The following is a 23878-nucleotide window of genomic DNA, read 5'->3' on the forward strand; positions in this document are numbered from 1 at the left end:
TTAAAACTAATATGATATTATTTGAACAAAATAACTAGTATCATTGAATAGACCAATCCTAGAATTTCTTAACCTCATTCTCTATGACCTAAAAAAATAATATAAATGTGTAAAAAGATGAAATATAATTAGGAATTATAGCATATAATACAAAAATTTCTCAAAAAGCCACTTGGATCTCTTGTGGGTATTCTAATACAAAGTTTTTTCATGTCTTTATAAAAACATGGCATGCTGAATCAAGATTACTAAACTATTTCATGTCGTTCATGGCCAAAGTTCACTGAATCTATATATAAACCTCAGTTTAAATCATTTGTATTTTGAAAATGACATGTTAGTATTTTATGAAGGTGAACTAGAACTAGTGATGCCCATGTTAAGAGGGCTGAAAAATATTGTCTTTAGCTTTATGCATTGAAATGTAATGTCTCTAATTCAAGTATTTTAGTGTCAATATGAACAGACATGTTATTGAGGACATCTATGAGTTAATACCTTATATGGTCACTCAACTATGCACTCTTCTCTCAGAAAGTCACTAAACTTTCAATTTTCACTCAAAAGTCACTCAACTATGAACTTCTTTCTCAGAAAGTCACTCAACTTTGAATTTTAACTCAAAAGTCACTCAACTATTCACTCTTTCCTCAAAAAGTCACTCAATATATTAAATTATTTTTTAATTAAAAATTATTGATATTAATTATTTATATAACAAACCAAAAATTTTAAAAAATATATTAAACCATTTAGTGATTTATCCACCTAACCCGACTCATTAAAAAATATGATATGACCCATTTTATTTTGTCTTTAATCCTAAATTAATCCCTCTATTTAAACCTTGAATTAGGATTAAAGACAAAATAAAATGGGTCATATCATATTTTTTAATGGGTTGGATTAGGTGGGTGGGTCACTAAATGGTTTAAATGGTATTTTTATTTTTTAAAAATTTTGATTTGTTATATAAATAATTAACATCAATAAATTTTAATTACAAAAATAATTTAATAGATTGAGTGACTTTTTGAGGAAAGAGTGAATAGTTGAGTGACATTTGAATTAAAATTCAAAGTTGAGTGACTTTCTGAGAAAGAAGTGCATAGTTGAGTGACTTTTGAGTGATTGAAAGTTGAGCGGCTTTCTGAGAGAAGACTGCATAGTTGAGTGACCATCTGAGGAATTAACTTGGACATCTATGAATTAGACATTAGAAGGACTTTTCATTTTATTAACTAGGACTTCCTTCTTAAAATCTTGAAGGACATAAGGTTTGGAAGCAAATGAATAAGGTGGATTCTATTATTATAATACAGTACAATTAGAGGAAATTTGAAGGGTTAAATCTTGAGAACGCTTGTAAAGTATTGCCTATAATATTTTTGGCTACGCTTGAAGTTTTTAACTTTTGGCAATGATAATATTGACAACACTTCTAAAGTGTACTCTTTAATACTATAGTTACACTTTATAAGCGCTGTTATAATATCAAATAAATGGCAACAATCATTTATATATATGGCCACACTTTTAAAGGTCCTATTGTTATAATTGTAATAACAACACAATACAACTGTGACCTTAAAATTTTACTAAAATATTATATTCCCTCCAATATTTTCAACTCTCCCTACCATTTTATTGGCCAAAAAAAAATTTATTAATAAAATATTTTGTTTCTAATTCTCCAACTATACTCTTATCTCCAAAAACGTCTTTCACTTTACGCTTTCTCGAGCTTCCTCTGAAATTATAGACGAACTGAAGACGAAGAGCTAAAGGTGAAGAATTGATATCACGAACCCGAAGATCGATGAACTGAGCTAAAGGTTATGAACTGAGCTAGAGATTTCTTTGATAGTGAAGATCGAGGAACCGAGATGAAGCTGAATAATTGAAGAAAGACGAACTGAGCTGAAGATGAATAGCTAAAGCTAAAGAAATGAAGGGCGAAAGCTGAAGAACAGAAGATTTGAGCTGAAGATTTCTCCAATATTGGTTTTGTCAAGCGTAATTACCGATTTCCTCAAGCTTAAGATTAAGCAGTGGGTATTCTTTTTTTTTTTTTCATTCTTAAGATTGAACTAAAACTAGTCTTCTTGTCAATTGATTGAATTTTGTTTTACAAGGAAGTGATTGCTTTGGGGTTGTTACAACTTAACTTCCAAAGTAGGAGATGAAATTGTCGTAAATCTCATCGCCATTACCTTGGTTTATTCAGCAGACGAGAAAGAGGGAACTACTACTCGGAAGCCTTTGAATCGGTTAGTATCTATCTTATTTTCCTGCTGGTTTCTTAAAAACATACTTATGATGTTAGTTTCTCACATTGCGCAGAAAGGTTTGGATGATAATGACCTGTGCTTGGAGGGTAATTTTATGGTGGAATTTTTTCATATAAATAAGAACAATTGAATTCTAACTATTTCTTTGTTACTTGAATTCTAAATTTTTTAATCGCTTCACTATTTTGCTTGTTTTATCTTCAATGGATGTAACATTGGGTCCTCGTAATGGATGAAGAAGATAAAAATCTTTTCCTTCTCCGACGAGCATTTGTATAAATGCTCATGTATTTATGACACAACTTGTGCTTGCGAATCTTTTTGAATTTTTTTGTATTTTACCTTATATTTTTGTAATGATATGGTGCTGTCATCGGTGTCCACAACATATGAAATGAATCTTTTAGGGATTAATCTATGATTTTCCTTCAAAGCAACCAGCAAGTGATTCATTGTATCTTTGTAGAGTGTTCCACAAAGTTTTAAGTACCTTCTCTAGCTTGTAACAACACATATAGGGTAACATTCTCTATAATTTTTTCACTTTCCGCATTTATCTTTTATGGGTGCGTCTCTGATTGAATGACCTTTTGTTCTATCCGTAAACTATTATGCTTCTTGATGATCAAATTAATTTTACATGCTGTCCATTATGTTTTTATAAATTCCTAATATATATAACGATGCAAATTCAAATCAATCAGAAATTTCTTTTACTATTTTCTAGGAACTTATTATGTTAAATATCATATCTTGTAAGAAGTCAGTATAGAATGGACTTGCTAGCGAAACTGTAGAGATTATTTTTAATAGAATACCTTTTGCTTAGTAATACACTCTTTAGCTATCCGATAAATTACTGCATTATATTTGTACATTTGAGTTGCTTTGGGTTACAACCTCCTTTCCAATTCATGTATTGGATTAGTTATTGGTAATAAATTTCCTCGGTTCACCTTTGATACATATTTGAGTCCACAAGTAGGTAAATATCCATCTATAATTCCATTTACTCTTTTGTTAGCATATTCTCATTTTAAATCTTTGTTTAAATATATAATAAATGAAGAAGGAAGATTGAGTAAGTAATGTAAGGTAAGTATACTTGAAAACATGTGTTCTCATTTACTAGTTCTATAGAAGAATGAGAACGACAGAATAATTTAGATTGAATCAACACTTACCAAAAAGTTTTCACAAGGAATATGTTACATTTAAATTACAAATTTAAGGGTGTGTTACAAACTGCTATACGTCCATTAGACTAATTTGACATATTACAATAAATTTTAATATAGTAGTAAAGTGGGTATAGAGAAAAGAAACAAACCAACAACACAAATAATAATTACCTGATGTATTCCAGAAAAAGTTGACAAGGGCTCTGTTGCTTGGAAGAGCATGTGGTTGAACCCATCTACAAGTTTGACAGGACATTTGTCCACAATCGTAGTAGTGTGTATAGGGGAAGGATCTGCAAAGGCCAACAAAAGTTTAATTTTGAAAAAAACTAGAACAATGAAGGATCTATGGTGTATTTTAAAGTATTGCAAAACCATCAATGTTTTAGCAGTATTTAGTATATGCTGCTCATAGTTCCTCCTACTATCCAACAAATTCTGGAATCCGGACATTCTGAAAGAATTTACTCATTATAAAAAATCCTCTTATGAAATATTTACAAGAAAAATGGATCTCCAACACAGTATTAGCTCAGGATTCTTGAAACAAGTAAAAAAACAAGAAATTCAAAGGAGCATTTCAAAAAGGATCTTACCATCCATGTTCCGAAGTGCATTCTAAACTGCCTATTGCTTAGCATCCTTACTAGTCTTACCCATTCCAACACCAATTCTCTCACTGATAAAGAAGACCTAAATATTATTCAGGCTAAGAATTCTGAAATATAAAACCTTATGCAGTTTGTCTAAATTCAGATGCCAAAATAATTATGATTTTTCCATGAACAACAATGATAGGAGCAACACTCTCATATAAAAATGAATATTTTCAAAGACAGACATTAACAAACAGTTCACAAGAACATAACAATTTTCAGAGTCAAATATCAAGACATACAGATCCATGAACTTCAAAGTCATTAGCACACTACTTTTCAGTATCTCATCAGTCATTACCTTGCACACTACTTTCAAGTATCTCATGAGACATTACCTTGCACACTACTTCCTAGAATCCCATTGGAATCAAAAGAGGACCACTATTACTATTGGTTGAAACTAATGTTGTTTAACAGAAATTTTTCTTCATATTTATATGACAAACAATGCAATGAATCAATCCCTGCAATAGCTTCGGGAAGGTTAAAAATATTCTTCCATACTTAATTTTCTGACCTCAAGATAAAATTGCAATTCCTTAGCGGTGCTCACCACAGACATGAACTAAATCTAAAATGCAAGACACATTGGATTGGAGCTCTTACAATGACAACCAAAAAAAATCAACAGAGATAATATATTGCTAAAAAGTATGTAGATAACATCTTGATGAATGATATTGGGATATTGACTACCATTACAAGAACACAAACTAGTGTAATTTGTTTACAAGTTATTGAATTGGATATTGGCTTTTTTCATACGCCCAACACATCCATTGCACAAATAATGCAAGCTAAGAAGCTTATCGGAATGTGAACAGTCTTACTGAAAATTAGAAGCTAAATCCTAGGTGTTTCTCGAGAGAGTCAAATATATTTGCAATTAATCTTGTTTTAGGAATTGTTGCTGGAAAAATTAATTATCAGAGGGAAGGCTATTGATACAAGACAAATTTAAGAAAATAACAAGCAGTTTCTTGTAGCCTTCACCGGGATGCATATCCTTTACAATATATCATATAAAAGTGAACAGGAGTATAATAAGAAGGAGAACTATAATTTGTTGTGTTCACCGAATGGTACTGTTAATTTCCCATTGTACTCTGTTTTTTCTCTTGCAAGTTTATTAAAAAGTTTGTTGCCTAACTCTTAATTTTTCATGTAGGTTTTTTTATTTTTTATCAATCCTTTGCATTTATCTTCGATTATGTTCTTTAGCCTTCTTCTGTATAATGAAAACCATAAAAAATTAGGAAATTTGTAGTAATGACCTGACTGATTATTAATTTAATGGGTTCTCCAGTTGCCCTAATTCCTACTAAGTCACCAAGTGCTCAAATACAGGGCGATCGATGAACTCCTTTAACTACTACAGACTCTGAAGGAATGCATCCAAGATGAAAATCACAGTAGATTCGTTTCCAGCATGTAAAACTGATAAGAAGTAGACAAGTTAAAAAGTATTACCTTATTCCCCATTGGAACAAACATTATTGTTCAATTCATTAGATTGATTATCGTGATCTAGAGTATTTGAGTAATTATTGAATATTCATCAATTGTTCAATATATGGTTGGGCATGATCGATGTTTCGTTCATTCATTAACTGATCAACATATTGTCATAGATGTTCACCATTTTGTGGTTGAATTTGTTGACACCCAATTTTGGACCTCCACAATACTAACTAATCATCGAGCTTCTTATATTCCAAATTATTTGAAACTAGGTAAATTTACTGCGCTTCGCGCAATGGTGAACTACCTCAATAATGTATTTACGAACATTTTATAATATAAGTGTTTCTGAGTGGCTACAACCATACAATAAATTGTCGAGAATGTTTTATTCAAAAATGAAATGATTTTTTTTTAAATCTTAAAACCAAAAAGATTTGATTCTAAATTTTTATGTATTTTGTTTTTAATTTATCATTTTATTGTAGTTACTCATCACCATAGTCTTAAGAAGATATATATAATTGTTTCATTGTCTATACTATATTTATATTTTAAAAAATTGTTACAGATATTTTATTCAATAATTGAGATAGTTTTTCTCCTATTAAATACCACTACATATAAAATATAAATATTATACATCTTATATAATTAGTTGTGTACTTGATAATTTAATTAATATTTAAAAGGACATTACTTGGAGTTCAATGAAATAACGTATTTTGCTCAAATAACTTGGATTAAATGATGTCTTGGCAAGTCCCTTATTCAAAATCATTCGCAGTCGATGACACTACTTAGATATCCAAAAGACATATTTTGTTGTTTATCTTTCGATCAATATGTTTAAAACTTTATTTTTTGCGACTTTTATCTAATATCTATAAGGATGTAATTATTTACTTACTATTTCATTATTATGGATTCATCCTACTTTGAGAGTAATTCATTGACTCTAATCAACAATTTGAAAGCAAACTTTTGATTAAGGTTGAGTATACTTATCATCCCACTCTATTCCTTTATTTTTTAAATGTCACTAAACTATTGAATGCCTTGATAAGATAGAAAGTTGAATAATTAAACCTCTAACGTAGTTTGGGATCACCTTAACTATGTCCATTCTTGGACACCCCTTTGTTTATTTAACCATTGAAAGCATTTAAGTCATTTATTTTAAAAGTTAAAGAATTATAATCTACATGACACCAAAAGTCTAATGATTACATAAAACTCTTGATTAACATATTTAAACATAATGAACAAAAGCATAAATATAAACAACAAAGATTAAAACACGTACTCAAAAATAGAAATTCATAACGTAAGCATAAATTAATGATTGTAAAAAATATACCAGGTTCTGTAATAATAAAATAAATGCTTATTTATAAATAACAAAGGTTAGTGTGAATAAATTCTTGTTGTGTCTTATCGAAAATGTCACATGTCTTTGAAAAGTTAGAACCTTTCATAATCGCCACAAATTTTATAAAATAATATTTTAAACCTATCAGAAATTAAAACGAAAACACTATATTATCATTTATTCTTAATAACATAAGCATAAATTAATAATTGTAAAATTACGTACAATGATTTGTAACATAAGCAATGATGGCAGCGAGTCACTCAACATGAATAAATATTCAGTTGTGAAGAAGAAGAAAAGGAGGTTTATAATTTTCATTGTTTTAAATGAGAGGAAAAACCTCAATTTATATACAAGAAGGGACAACACGAATAAATATTTATTGTGTCTTATCGGAAAATGTTAAAACTATTTGGAAAATTTGCAACCCTTTGAAAAGGTCACAACTATTTAGAAAAGTTACAATCCTTAGGAAATGTCACAATTTTTCATTAAAGTTACAACTATTCATTAAAGTTGTAATTTTTTTTTAAAAGTCACAACTTTTAAAAAAAAGTCACAACTCTTCAAAAAGTCGTAGCTCTTTATAAAAGCCAAAAATTTTCATAAAAGCCAAAAAGTTTCATAAAAGTAACAACTCTTAATAAAAGTCACAAATTTTCATGAAAGGAAAAGACTAATTTTGAAAATAAATAAGTTTAAAAGGGAATTCTTGGTTGTGGTGGCGCCACGTAGGCGGACCTAAGATTTTCTTTTATGTATATGATAATGAGTTTTATAAAGTTCAAAATATTTTTCATGTTATTTTTAATCAATCTTATCATTTTTATAATGTTTAGATAATATGTATGTTTGATGTACTTGAATATATAATTAATACATTTTATAAATATTCGAAATTTATCTCAAAAGATTATATTTTGTTTAAATGTTTTATTAATTAGTTTAATTGCATAATAGTTTACATTTTTCGATTAGTTATTTTATAATTAAATCGATTATGTTATTTTGTTAAGATTATTTTTAATCTATGTAAATTGATCTTATTTAGTTATTAGTCAAATCCTTTCAACCCTTTGCAAGAAACCAATCTTAGGCCTTTTGTATCTTTCAGCAGTCCCTGGCAACACCAGACGATCCCAGCCTAACTTAATTTCCCATGTGGCCCATTTATCTCCTTCAACAAAATAGCGCAGCCCATTCCTTTTCACAGTAACAATACAATACTTACGCATACCCATCCTCTTCTTCCTCAATCGCCACCCGACCCAGCCCCTACGTTCTTCTTGTTCAACAAGTGACCATCTTCACTCGCGAACAGCCCAGAATCGCAAGGCTTGACTCGGCAGTGTCTTTTTCTCCCTCTCTCCCTCATCATGTAGGTTGAGAAATCTCCTTCCCTCGCTTGTCCTTTATCCTAGAATCGAATGACTCCCTTCATTGCTCCTTTAACGATTGTACAAATTGGTACAATTGACAGCTCTAAAAACTTATCGGGGTAGAGCAATTTGAATTTCAAAAATTTTAATTTGAAATTCCTTCAACCAGATTTCTCCCCTTTTACAACCCTAATTTTCATCTATAAATAGCTCCTTCTTTCTTCGTTATTTAGTTTGGTCTATCGCTGAAAGAAAATGATAAAAAATTCGGAAAAGTTTGCAGAGAACAAAGAAAGGGTCGGAGAAATACAGAGAAGAGGTTGGCAATTCAAAAATAGAGAAAGAAAAAAACACAACTAAACAACTACAAGGTATATAAGAAATACACTTGAAAGAGAGAGAAAGGAGTTAGTTTCAGTCCTTCTAGCTTGATCACCATTGTTCTTTAAGTTCGTTCAAGTTTTAGATGCTGCCTAGGCTTCTTGTTTCCTGTCTAGCCTGGGTTTTGGTGGTGAAAGATCATTGCCCTCCTTGCTCATCCCGTCCTAGTTCGCTGCCCAGAAAAAGGTATGGTATTTTTCTTCACAATGTTCTTTCCACCTCTTCTTCTATTTCAGAGAATCATTCTAATGATTGAAAATTTTATTTAGCTTAGTTTCTTGTTGCTGTTGTTATTAAGCGGGTATGTGTCACGAACCGACCGCACCCCCAAGTCGTAACTCAATATATTCAACCTCGAAAAGGTCTTATACAAGACCTTATCATTCATTCATCATACATGCATAAAAGTAGTGCGGAACTAAAACATTTCTCAAGTAAGACAACCATTTGAAATATTATTCATAAAAGGATGGAACATTAAGTCTCGATATATTCAACTTAGGCACGTCTCAACATATAGAGACACATCCCTTGTACAATCAAAAGAAAACTATTAGAAGTCTTAGATGAATTAAAAGAAACTTCTAAGATAAGTGTCCTTGAATCATTGTGGACATACCAAAGAATGAAGATAGCAAATCCAATCACTTCAATCTAGGAATGATCCTTTAGTCACCTCAACCTACAAATGATGTAAAAAGATGAAGAAGATGGTGTTAGTACAAATATACACTTAGTATGACCATGCAAAATCATGTTAAAAGGACATTTAGTTGAAGTATATGCTATTCATGCCATTTTGGTAAAAACATCATACGTCAAGTATAAGAGACACATTACAGGTCAATATTCACATATAAGACAATATTAACATCATGAGCATCTTTTTCAAGTGGTCTATTTCATCACCCTTGACCCTCCACTTAAGGTTATCCTAAGAACCACCTCAGGGACACATGCCGAGGCACCCCATGCTAACTCTTCATACCACACCTGGGTGTTCCTTAAGACTATAATAGATAAGGACTTCACCCTTTTCAACTTAAACCAATATTCAACATTTATTTAAGACATTTGGGAAGACATTCATGCATTTATGAGACTTCACATAATAGTCATTAAATATTTCGGGAACTAATTTTAGTATCTTCAAGACCTACTCGTTCCATGTGTAGATAACAACAAATACTACTACCTACACGTTGTAGATCCTATCCAATAATAGGGTTATGCATTAATCGAGATAGACCACACTAGCTAGGTATGAAATTCGGTATCATACGACCGCACACCGTGGAAGGTGTTCTACTTGCCAAGGGTAGAACTAGTACACAACCCATGTAGGCACATAATTTAGGGGATATACAAAGATGTTCATTGGCCTTTTCTTTGGGAAGAGACACCATCTTAACAATATCCACTCGCTAGCCTTAGTTCCTATAGAGTATTTCAGTCACGTGTATGTACCAGAGAGCACATCATCATCAGGTCTATCGACCCATAATTCTACCAAGAAGGGCTCCATGTTAGGTCGACTTATCAAGGTCCATTAAGGATAGCTCAATGACTTTTTTAGAGGAGGTTTCTACCATTCCAGCCCACCATATATTAGTCTATCATTTCACATAAGAAGCATACATCGACAAAAGGTCTACCACTTTAAGGATTTACATTCACTTAGGGATCTACACTCGTAATGAAGGGGAACCATACTTAGGTCTACGATTTCAAGACATAGCCGAGAAGCCTCATTAATCATTCATAGAAAGATTACTCAAGGAAAGGATGCCTAAGCCTACCAAGTCAAGAGATCACATCCAAAAATCTTCAAGCATAAAGGAAAGACACGTAAGTTTCCTAATCAATATATAACATCACATATTCAAACCCTTCACATTATAACATCATCACATATGAGCATTGAGAGGGAATCATACTTTAAATCACAATACAGTAATGTCTTTATCAAGCTAACTTTGAGATTGCATGAACAAATTCGCATTATACCTTCATAAATACATTGACATGATAATACTTCAATTCACCATATAATTCCTTCAAGGCTATGATTACAATACATAAACTATAAGTAAACGCCTCCACTATAAGTGGATTAAACCATATAAGAACACTTTCATTATAACAAGAGGATTAGGTCAACTTACCCTTCATCCAATCAATGACCACCATTACGCAAGTCTCCAACAATTCTTCGTAGGATAGGTATAGATAACAATAGATACCAACAATACAATACAATATAATCACAATTCTAACAATATCCAATCATAATCATAAAACCCACTTTATAAGCCAACTTTTTAGGAATTTAGTGAAATAATGGGTTTATAGAGTTTTTCACCTTAAAATCATAAATTATCAATCATCATAATCATAGTTTATCAATTGAAAATGTATGATGCAAGAACTAATGAGTTTGAGTAAGAATTGAGGGTTTTTACAATATTTGGAAACTTGAAAACTATTTTGAGGTTTACTCTAGGTTGGAACTTTCCCTATATAACGGATCACTATACCTTAAAATTTTAAAGACCACGTTTCAGAATAAAGCACTTCAAATCTCGTCTTCTAGCTTGAAATTGTTCTTGAGCTTCAATGATGTTCTAGAGAGAACACTTTGAGTGAGGGGTTTTGATTTGGAAGAATGAATTCTAAATGGAGGTTTATTTTTTTTGATAGACTTAAAGTGCCCTAGAATACATAAATAAACATACCCATATTTAACCAAACCACGCTTGGCTTGGCCGTGTCTCAAGACAAAACTACAGAGGTTACTTACGAGCCCCACCTTCAGACCGTAGGTGAGGTTACAGACCATCTTGTTCCTCGTGGTATTGATCAAAGACTTCTCCATATGAGTTAAGGATCCCTAGTCTAATATTCACCTACGGATCTCACTTATGCATGTAAGTGGACCTACTTGACATAAGTCTTGTCCATAGGTCACCACTTTTTTGACAGTTTTGGGGTTCAAATTTGGGTCTTCCTCAAGGACCCTTAAGGTGGGCCTTGGGGAGTCCGACCCATATGTTTAAACCCTAAACATTTTTATCTTAATTGGTTCTCTTTTACAAGATTCAGACTCCAAACAACACACCAATCCAATGACAACACACTAGAACACACTAGCACTCAAACGACTAATTTTTGAATGTCATGGATGTCTTTTGACATTTAACTTCAAAAATTACCAACTGACTTCTAAAGTCATTTGTAGTCATTTATACTGGTTTACTAACTCATGAAACACATGTGAGGCACTAGTTCACCCTATTTTGTTTTAGGGTCATTACAATATCCCCCACTAGCGAACATTAAACCTCGAATGACACTTAAAACACATAAAGATAATGACTCAAGAACATCCACCCACAATCATGCATGCAACAATATAATAGACAATCTACAAATCTTGGATAAAACATCAACTTCACATAAAAGACATCAAACAGAACAAGAAGGTAGGAATAACATCGACAAACTCATCATGCATCAAGACTTCTCATTCCTCACTTCATATTGGTGGAACTTCCTTCTCCATATATCAAAACACTCACTTCAACATTATTAAGCACATCATACAAATTTCTCATAAAAGCACAATCATGCAACATTTTCAAGAGCACTTTTTAGCATGTTCAACGTTCCAATTCATGCAACATTTATGAAATTTGTCACATACTCACATCAACATGAGGAACACCACTGTATGAACACTCATTTTCTCTTTTAACAAGAATTCAACTAGAAGATGCATAACATAGGGAGAACATATGAGAACTTATTTTTTTCACACAAGACTCTAACACATGCATAATACTGCTAGAAATATCTAAGTCTCAAGATTGAATAAGATAGAATAAAAAGAGAAAAGAACTTCGAAACTCTCAACGACTTCTCCAAATCAACAAAACATCCCCCACTTGGGTAAAACAAAACTAAGGCTATCATGAACCATACATAAGAATCTCATCACACAAAACATAGAACTATAATTTACCAGCACCTTTTTCTGGATTTGCTTCCTTTTTATCTTAGAGAGAATAGAAAAGAGTCTCCATTTCATTATCAAGATTCGGGCCACTAGTGATGCCTAATTGGCCTCCCTTCCTCTCGCCGCAAAAGTATGACAATCTCTCACCTTGTGGTCATTGTTTACGAATCTCTAGCAACCATTATTAACATAAAGACATTTCCCATTGTGCCTTTTACCACAAGTAGTGCAAGTAAGCTTTAAAAATTGAGAACTACCACATCTCTCTTGGTTAACCTTAGAATCACTAGAATAATCTTGATTTGGAGCTCTCTTTTTTAACATAGATTGAACTTCTTATCTGGTCTATCCCTCGTAACCTCTGTACCCCTCCTCTTAAACTTAGACTCCTCAATGGATTGAACATACACCATAAGCCTAGAAATGTTCATGTCATCATGGAGCATTGTCATATAGCACTCATCCTTCAAAAAGGTGGAAACGCCGATCACATACATACTCATGTCATCTTTAGGAGTAGACACCAAAGATGGACCATATTTATACAAAAAGGTAAACTTCAAAGAATACTCCTCCACACTCATGTTGCCTTATCTAAGTTTTATAAACTCCTCAACCATAACTTCTGTTTTCTCATGGGGAAAGTACTTATGAAGAAATGTTTTCTTAAACTCTTCCCAATCAATAGGACCCACTACAATCGGCATATTGTCTCTCCATGGAGTAAACCAGACTTGAGAAACCTCCTTCAATTGTTAGGAAGCAAACTCTGCCTTCTCCCTAGAAGATAATCCCATAACACTCACTATCTTATGCACACTATCACCCCCAAACTCAAGGGGCACAATTGGCTCCTAATGCCAAATATCAGGACCGAGGTGACCCTACTAAACCATTTTCTACTATAACATGGAAGACACATATAATCAAGAAATAAACAAGTATATATAGGCTTAAAATTAAGACCTTGACTGGCAAGGCCCCTGTTAACAGATTTATAGGATAAAGAACTATTCCCCAGAGTTCATATACATAAATAGCACACTAGAAAAAAAATTCATGATTGGGACATCGAGGCCAACTTGATATTTATACAAAAACTTAAAACATGTATATATCAAGAGATCAAAAAGTTCACAAGCTTCACAGACAAACAAACTAGACTAGCATGCCATAACGTATTTATGCAACCCACAAACTAGTCTGCAAGCCTATGTGTATAAAAAATTGTCGCGACAGGGGCCCCCGCCTAATCATAAATATATATACAACAAAATCTAACAAATCTCCCAACTCTGGCAGCTCTAAAGGAAATGGGATAGCCAATAAGATAGGTGTCAATCCTACTCCTTATGAGCTTTACTGGGTCGTGTGTCGCGACATGCATGCATGAATCCAGCACCCCAAACAATGGGGTGTCAGTACGAAATAATGTACGGTGTATAAGAGGCAATAAACTATGATCATGTATCCTACTATACTAGAATAATTCGATAAATAAATCAAGGATAAGATAAATTTACTTACCTATTCCTAAATCTAAACTTAAAAGAAATAATAAAACAACAACCTAACCAATCCCTTATAAGCTCGGTAGGTACAAACAACAAACAAGACCACCTACTCATGCCCCTATAAGCCGGAAGGTTCCAATCATTCTATATACATCTATCGGTAGTCTCGTAGCTACGTAGGTAGTCACATAGCCCTCTTAGGCATTTATATAGCCCCATACATACCACATGGATCTCTTAGGCAGTAACATAACTTATAGAAAACCCATATCCCTATTAGGGAACCACATGGCCCTGTAGGAAGCACATAGCTTTCTTAGGCGTCAATATAGCAATATATGCAATTCATAGCCCTTGTAGGCATCAATATAGCCATGTAGGCAACTCATACACCTTTTAGCCATCCATATAGCCCCGTATGTATATCATAGCCTTTCTAGACATAGATCACATTCCAGTAGCTAACCACAATAGCCCTAAGGGCAACAGTAACAATCCTATCGCTAAAAGAGAGAAATTTAATGGTAAAGAATCTTTACAAATATCCTCTAAGTCGTGTCCAACATAAGAACACTACTAACTGAATTTAATAATCCTTACAACGGAGGATTATATCAACTCAAGTAGACAACAATCAACAATCATGTCTATAAGTAAAACAAAGATAAAAACCCAATTACATTGTTCTGAAGCTTTAATGAAACATGACATATGAAGGTAATAGACTAAACAGACCTTTTTCACAAAATTCATGTGGTATAACAACATAACTAACAACCTTTCTCGATACTATAACAAGGTGGGACCATAATAAACACAAAATAATTGAAAATACCACAATAATTCGATAAAAGATATGTGTTTCGATTGTAAATTGGTATTTGCGACTTATGAAATCTAGTGTCGAAGAAATAAGGGTCTTACCTTGACTATAAGTTCGTAATACGCCTAAAAAATTTATAATATTCCAAAAACCCTGCTGTCCACACACAGAAGTATGATGTGCTAGGAAATTGATAAAAGAAATTATACCATGTTAACGAGATCAAAGCGTAGAACAATTTTGGCAATGACTTAAGGAACAAAAATCTGTAACTTGGATGATCCTAGAAGTGGATTTTGTGATTTTTATGGTTATTTACTAAGAAAAATGAAGAAAAAGATGAAGAAAATTTGAAGAAGATGATATATTTAAAGTTCCACAAATGTAAGGGACCCACCTTACCAGCCTGCTTGTGCAGTCTTGCGAAAACGCGAATATCTATTCTAAAGTCGTATGAACGAAAGGGTTGATGCGTTGGAAACTTGACTCGTAGACCTTATATTTCACAAGTAGTGGGCACCATAACTAATTATTGATTGGGTGAAAACCTCCGAGACACTTTACCCAAATTTAAGGCAAATTTTTATAAAGGAATTTGCGGTAACTTTCACCAACTTTTATTTTGCCACTTACCAAACTTCAAAATATGAGATATGATCGTTGAACGCTTAAATATCACATAACACATAATCCTTAATTTATTACCTACCCTCCTGATCTTTCAACAAATACAAGAGTCAACTTAGATGTTCCGTTAAATCCTTCCCCTGTTAGAAACATTTGTCCTCGAATGAAAAATATGATTTTTTGCGGTTATGTCCTTAAAAGATTCAAATTAATTAGGAAGAATATCCTTTGTATATGTGACTATCTAGGAACATGAAATTCAATCTTTATAAAGGAATTTGAGGTGACGTTCACCAACTTTTATTTTTCCACTTACCAAACTTCAAAATATGATATACAACTGTTGAACACTTAAATATCACATAACACACCATCTTTAATTTATTACCTACCTTGCTGATCTTTCGACAAATATATGAGTCGACTTAGATATTTCGAAAAAAGTTTGGGTGTTAAATCCTACAACCATTAGAAACATTTGTCATGCGGTTATGTGCTTAGGAGTTTCAAAATAATGAGGCATCATATCCTTTGTATATGTGACTATCTAGGAACATGAAATTCAAAAATTCTAACCTTAGGCATCTCACGTGCTCACCAAATAGCTAAGAACTATAGCTCCGCAATAACATTGCGAGGAAATACACAACAAAAACAACAACAATAAACAAATATATATATATATATATATATATAACTTATATGTCATCATCCTGGGTTATAAAACAGGTGAGGATACTTGGACTTCATGTCATCCTCAGCTCTTGTTTCTCCACAATACTTTAACCGAAGCTAGCTCTTTGGTTCTCAATTGACGGATCTTTTGATCTAATAAGGCAAATGTAATTTCCTCGTATGACAATTTTTTGTTATATTAACATCCTCAACTAGGACAACCCGAGAAGGGTCTCCTACGCACTTCTATAGCATCGATATGTGAAAAACTGGATGAACCCATTATAGCCCGAAAAGAAAATTATAGCTCATAATACACGTGTCCTATCCACTGAAGGATCTGATATGTCCCAGTGAATCTTTGAATAAGCTTGCCTTATTCACAAAATCTCATAACACCCTTCTCAAAAGATCTTTTTATGAATACCAAGTCTTCGACACAAAACTTTAAGTCCATTCGTTGCACATCTGAGTATGAATTTTGTCGGCTATGAACATTTAGAAACCTCTCCTAGATAAGCTTAACATATTCCAGTGTTTACTGATCTAAGTCTGGTCCATCAAAGTTTGACTAACCTACCTCGAACCATCGAATAGGGGACCTACATTTTTCCCAATACAAAGCCTCATAAGGTGTAATCCTAATGTTGGAATGATAAATATTATTGTTTGCGAACTCAATAAGAGGATAGTGGTCATTCCAACTTCCCTTGAAGTCTAGTAGGCACACCTATAACATTTCTTCGAGTGTCAAAATTGTGTAATCGTGATGGTTATCTATCTGAGAGTGAAAGGTTATACTAAGATTAACCTATGTCCCCAGTCCTTTTTGTAAGGACTTCCAGAAGTTAGCAGTAAATTGTGCTCCTCTATCATGGATAGTAGATATTGGGACACCGTGTATCCCAACAATATCTCTTATATATATCCCTTCATGTCTTTGTCCATAAAAGTAGCCCTAACTGGTAAGAAATGAGATGATGATGTTAGTCTATCAACAATTATTTAAATAGAGTCAAACTTGCAACGAGATCGAGGTACCATGTAATAAAATCCATAATAATTGCTTTCCATTTCCACAAAGTAATGTCTATCTTCAGAACTTGCCCAACAAGAATTTGGTGCTCACCCTTAACTTTTTGGAAGTTAGGACATTGTTCTACCAACTCAGCAACTTCCTTCTTCATCTCGTGCCACAAATAGATCTTCTTAATATCATGGTACATCTTCGTCCAATTAGGGTGAATAGAATAACAAGAATTATGAACCTTATCCATGATCCAATGTCGAAGCCGTGCAAAATTCAGAATACATAATCGACCGCTATATCTAAGGACTCCATCTCTAGATATATCAAATTTCAAAGAATGTTGATACTGAGGATTCTCTCTGAGCTGATCTAAGCTAGGATCCTTTTTTTTGTTGTGATTTTTCTTCTGCAACTATAGTTTATATGGTTGTGCTGAGTCATTACTTCACTATCTTCTGACTATAACAATGTGACTCCCAATCTAGCTAACTGATAAATCTCTCGTGCTAGATCACGTTTCTCAAAACCTAAATAGGATAAAATATTCATAGATCGTCGACAAAGGACATCGGCTACCACATTCGCCTTTCCTGGATGATATAAAATATCCACATCGTTGTCTATCAGTAACTCAAGGGATAGACGTTGTCACATATTTAACTCCTTATGTAGAAATATATATTGAAGGATTTTATGATCTGTGAAGATGTCAACATGACCGCCATACAAATAATGTCACAAAAGTTTTAACACATGCACAACTTCAGCCAACTCTAAATCATGGGTTGGATAATTTTCTCATGATTTCTCAAATGCATTAAAGCATATGTGATAAACTTACCTTGTCCCATTAGAACACATCCCAACCCGATACTAGAGCAACAAAGTACACTGTATAGCCTTCAAAACGCTCTGGAAATTCTAGAACTTGTGATGACATCAAGCTTTCCTTGAGCTCCTTGAAGTTATGCTCGCAAGCCTCAATCCTCTTGAACTTAGTAACCTTTTAAGGACAACTTCATAAATGGTTCTGAAAGTGAAGAAACCCCCTCTAAAAAGCTTATGTAGTACCTAACTAACCTAAGAAACTATGAACCTCTGTCGGTGTCATTGGTCTTCGCCATGTCTTTACAGCTTTAAACTTTTGTGTATCAACTGCAATGCATGCATCTGGTACAATTATGCCTAATAAAGCAACAAAGTCCAACAAAAACTCACACCTAGAAAACTTTGCATAAAGTTCTCGGTCTTGAAGAACCTGATCATTGATAAATAAACTCACAAACAAGTCTAGTAATATGCTAGTCATTAGGTCCATGAACACTTCTTGGGAATTATTTAATCCAAAAGACATTACCAAGAACTAAAATTGTCCATATTTGGTTCCAAAAGAAGTCTCTGGAACATCTTTTTCTTGAATATGTATCTTGTGCTACCTTGATGTTAAATCAATCTTTGAGAAACAGTCAACACCTTGTAAGTGATGAAACAAGTAATCGATCCTCTAAAGGGGATACTTATTCTTTATAGTCTCCTTATTCAGTTTTTTATAATCGATACACATTCTTAGAAGGTAATCTTTCTTCCTCACGAATAACACTCTGCACCCCTTGGTTAAACACTAGGACTGATAAAGACTCTATCCAAAAAGTATTTCAGTTGATATTTCAACTCCTTTAGCTCAGCATGATCCATTCTGTATTAAAGGATATTTATGGGATGTGTACCTCGCAGCATATCGATAGCAAAATCTCGTTTTGGAGGGATACTAGGGAGCTTGTTTGGAAATACATCTAGAAACTCATTAACTACTAAAATATACTTAAAAGCTAATGATACTTAGTCTATATAATGAATGTGAACAAAAAGATAAATACAACCCTTAATAATCATACTCCTTGTCTTAAGATAGGAAATAAACCTACCTTTAAGCAATGTTGTATCACATTTCAATTCTCAAACTACCTTTCTTGGGAAGTGGAATCTAACAATCTTTCTCAAGCACCGAACATTAGCATAAGAAGACGCTAACAAGTCCATACCCATCTCATGTCAAAATCGACTAGCTCTAGCTCTACGAGATATACAGAGGTATTAAGGTCAATAATTTCTATCGTATAACCTCGATAGACCCTCCTCACAACAATAAACTCACCAATTAGTGTATATACAATAAATGGTTGATCTAATGATTTTGCTACTATACATAACTTCCCCGCTATAAATAGAGAAGCATAAGATAGAGTAAATCTAGATTCTATCAAAGCATAAAACAATGGAATCCAACAATCAATGTAGTTGTCACAGCATCTCGTGATGACTCTAAGTCCGGTTGGTTGGCTAATGAATATGTACGATTATGTCCACTACCAGAAGAAGATGATCCCTCTTTACCTCTGTCTCTACCTCTACCTGCTAAAGTCTAGGATTCGCTCCTTATAAACTACGCTGATGAGGAGGAACCTACTACTGACCTGGTCGACTTACCTATACAACCCTGAACTATAGTTGGGTAGTTCCTCCACCCATGCCCCTACTTTCAACAAAAATAAAAACATGTGGAGCCCTGCCTACACTACCCAAAATGCATCCTACCGCATGTAGCGCAACTCGGTGGTGTTATCAGATATACCGTGGTTTCACGGTATTTTAAATACTTTTTCCTTAAGTTTAGTTTTTCCAAAAACCTTTTTGTAATAATTTTTATGTAAGTTTCTCTTTATTTGCAGGAAATCTGTCTAAAATATGAATGCGGAGGTTTTTTAGCAAGAAATACAGAAAAAACCACATACGGAGCTTGTGACGGTTCGTCGTGGTCATGACGGTCCATAGGTGGCAGCGTAGTGCAGCTGCTGAAGGAAGATGGGGAATTTTTACCAAGTGTGGAGTTACGAAGTGCGTGATGGACCTTCGTAGCCATGATGGTCCATCCTGCTGGTTCGTCATGATGATCAGAGAAGTAGTCCCAGTACTAGGAGTTCAAGTGTTTTGGAACGGAGACCCTCGACGGACCGTTTTGCCTATGACGATCCATCATACCTGTCGTCGAGGGTAATGAAGAGAGTAGAAGAAGAAATTGCACAAGTATGGGACGAGGGAATCCATGACGGCCCCTCGTGACTACGACGATCCGTCGACCCAGCCGCGTTTTGACAAATTTCCAGCAAATAGAGTCCTTATTTAGTTAGGTTTTTATTTTTTTATAAATAGTTCGAAAAACCTCATTTTTGGGGTTAGACTCTTGGTTATTTGAGCTTCTTTTGTGGATTAGACTTGGTGATTAGTATTACACTTTTGGAGAAGCTTTAGTCTTCAATTAACTGCAGTAATTGCTTGTTGGTGATTTTTGTTGATTAATCAAGTAAATTTTTGGATTTTATTCTTTCTCATTGAAGTAAGTGCATGAATTCTTATATTACATATTTGAATATTGTGATTATGACTATAGGTAACTAAACTCTATAACTAGGGTTGTGGGAACCATACGCGAATAATGAGGTAAAATCTAACTAAAATAATAATTCTAGAATAGTGTGTTGCATGTATAGATAATTCATTCCCTTAGAAGTCTTTTTAACAGATGACCAACGTTAGAACTCGCGCGAATGCTACTTGCCGGACCAAGGAGATAGATAATAGGAAAAGAATTGTCAACATAGATTTAGTGTATACTATATAATAGGCTAGTATTGATTGGTACGAGGTAATAACTTAGTCAAAAATCAAATACGATGCTTAATATGAGGTAAAGGTAAGGGTTAGTATAGCAACACATGTAGCCGGAACAAGGTGCGGAGTGAAATTTTCTAGATGCCGGACCAAAGATTTAGAAATACATAACTTATAACTTTGCATGCAAGATACTAGGAAAGAATTGTTATTGTTAGAATTATCAAGTTATGAACCTGTGGGGAACACGTAAACCCTAGTTACTTTGATTAATTGATTAAACTCCAACATTTGAAGCTATTAGTTGTCTTCTTTAATTTAGCTAGGTATTTTCATTCATTTAGAAGTAAAAAAACCCCCTTTTTGTTGTCTTTTGTTTCCAAGGAAATAATTGACTAAATAGTAGTAATAATAGATTGAAGTTAAGTCTGAACTATTTTCCTTGTGGGAACGATCCAACCTCATTAGTTGGGTTCTTTACTTGATACGACCGCTTTACTTCTTATTTGAGAAATAAGTTTGAGCGTATCAAATATTGGCGCCGCTGCCGGGGAAAGTAGCATTTAGATTAACTTAAACTTATTACTATAATTTAGTCGATATTTTCTTAATTGTACTTTTTTTATTGTTTTTCATTATTGCAGAACAAACTTCCTTATATGCCGAATACACTAAGAGGAAGAGAACCCTTGTTTCTCTACGATCACGAATTATAGCAAACACTACGTAACATGAATCGAAACATGGAAATTAATGAGTATGATCCAAACCAGAACATCCTAGCTCCGGTTGATGTTAATGGTCAGTTTTTACGCGATGCTCAGGGTGAAAACCAACAGATTGAACAAAATCCCACTCCACGGCTCCAAGAATACTACAGAGGCTATGACAATATAGCAGACTCCGATGGGCCACTTGTCTTGCCCTCTTTACCCCCAGGCCACACCTTTGTGGTAACTAGTAGCCTGATGCAAATGCTCACTGCCAGAGGTTTTGTTTTCAAGGCTACTTTCTGAGGATCCACATGCCCATATAGCTAAGGTAAAGGCATTGTGTAAAAGTTGTGTAGGGAGGCCTCACTTGGAGTTGGATGTAATAGGGGTAAGAGTGTTTCCTCTGTCACTCACGGGAGAGGCTGCTATTTGGTTCACTGAGCTCCCTTACAACTCAATTTTCACTTGGAACCAACTAAGGGACGTTTTCTTAGCACGCTACTTCCCGGTCTCCAAGAAACTAAACTACAAAGAAAGAGTAAACAACTTTGTGGCACTACCAGGAGAGTTAGTTAGTAGTTCGTGGGGTAGATTCACTTTATTTTTTAGAAGCGTCCCAAATCACCGCAGAGATGATGAGTCACTGAAGGAATACTTCTATCGGGGACAGGATGATAATAATAAAGTGGTGTTGGATACTATAGCGGGTGGTTCTTATGGGGAGTGTCCTTATGCTGAGATTGCTGAAAAGTTAGAGATTCGCGAAGAGATGGCTCAGATGAGAACTGAGCTTGGGTTGGTATTAAAACATGTCTTTGGGGGTGCAGTAAAGATAAATCTTGTCAACTACTTGTCGAAACCACCACCACAAAATGATGAGTGCTATTATGAGGAGGATTCCTATGCGGAAAATGAGCAGACGGGGGGTTTCCGACCGAGTGCCCAAGGCTCTAATAAGGAGAATTGGCGGCAAGGTCAAGGGAACCAAGGTTGGATCTATGGTAACTATAACCGTGAGTGTCATTATGTCCAAGATGGAAACTACAAACGCGACAACAACTTCAACAGGGGTATCTATGGTAATAGAAATTATAGGAATGGGCCCTATGTTCCTCCTCAAAATCGTGAAGTTACTCCTAGGGATGGTGGAGGTAGTATGGCGCGAGTTGAGGAAATGTTGCATAAAATGAAGAGGAGGTTTGATGCTAGTGATGAGCACAATAAAGAATTGAGGAATGATTTAGTGGGTATTCTGTAAAAATTCGATACACATGCAATATCGATTAAGCAACTTGAATTACAATTGGCCCAATTATCTGCGACTGTGAACACACGGCAACGGGCACTCTTCCTAGCAACACTGTCCAAAATCTAAAAAATAATGGACATTGTATGACAATCACTACTCGCGGTGGTAAGCAAACCATTGACCCACCTATGCCGTCTAATGAGAAAAAGGTGACAAATGATACTGATGAAGTGGTAGAGGTTAATGGTGAAGTAGAAGATAACACTGGAAAAGATGCTGAAGTGCCTAAAAAGGTAACTCCCATGCCTAGGCCACCACCCCCATTTCCTCAAAGATTAGTGAAAAAGACCGAGGATGGTAAATATCGGCGCTTTATAACAATGCTGAAGCAACTTTCTATCAATGTCCCTTTGGTAGAATCTTTAGAGCAAATGCCCGGTTGCACCAAGTTTATGAAAGATTTGGTTACAAAAAAAAGATCGGTCACTTTTGAGGATGATGATAGAATGCAGCATTGTAGTGCTATTGCTACAAGATCTCTCGTACAAAAGAAAGAAGATCCGGGTGCATTCACTATTCCTTGTACAATCAGGCTATTACATTTTGCGAAAGCATTATGTGATATGGGGGCAAGCATAAATCTCATGCCCATCTCGATTTACAAATAGTAGGGTTTGGGTGATCCAAAGCCCATTGCGATGCGGCTACTAATGGCTGATCAAACAGTGAAAAGGCCTATAGGGATAATCCACGATGTTCTAGTAAAAGTAGAATCGTTCACATTTCCGGTAGATTTTGTTATTCTTGATTGTGTATTTGATTTTGAAGTGCCCATT

The 23878-nt window shown here is 34.2% G+C and overlaps 2 long non-coding RNA genes across 2 annotated transcripts; both read left to right on the forward strand.

Annotated features, from left to right (window-relative positions):
* The first annotated feature begins 1114 nt into the window (after positions 1–1114).
* LOC101264755 (uncharacterized) lies at positions 1115–2728 on the forward strand. Its single transcript, XR_183090.4, has 3 exons — positions 1115–2051; positions 2136–2270; positions 2344–2728. It is a non-coding gene; the product is annotated as an uncharacterized lncRNA (long non-coding RNA).
* A 5335-nt stretch (positions 2729–8063) lies between these two features.
* On the forward strand, positions 8064–20790 carry LOC112942139 (uncharacterized). The gene is made up of 2 exons (XR_003248134.2): positions 8064–8913; positions 20141–20790. It is a non-coding gene; the product is annotated as an uncharacterized lncRNA (long non-coding RNA).
* Positions 20791–23878: the final 3088 nt, after the last annotated feature.

This window comes from Solanum lycopersicum, chromosome 9, assembly GCF_036512215.1.
Source record: "Solanum lycopersicum chromosome 9, SLM_r2.1".
NCBI lineage: Eukaryota > Viridiplantae > Streptophyta > Magnoliopsida > Solanales > Solanaceae > Solanum > Solanum lycopersicum.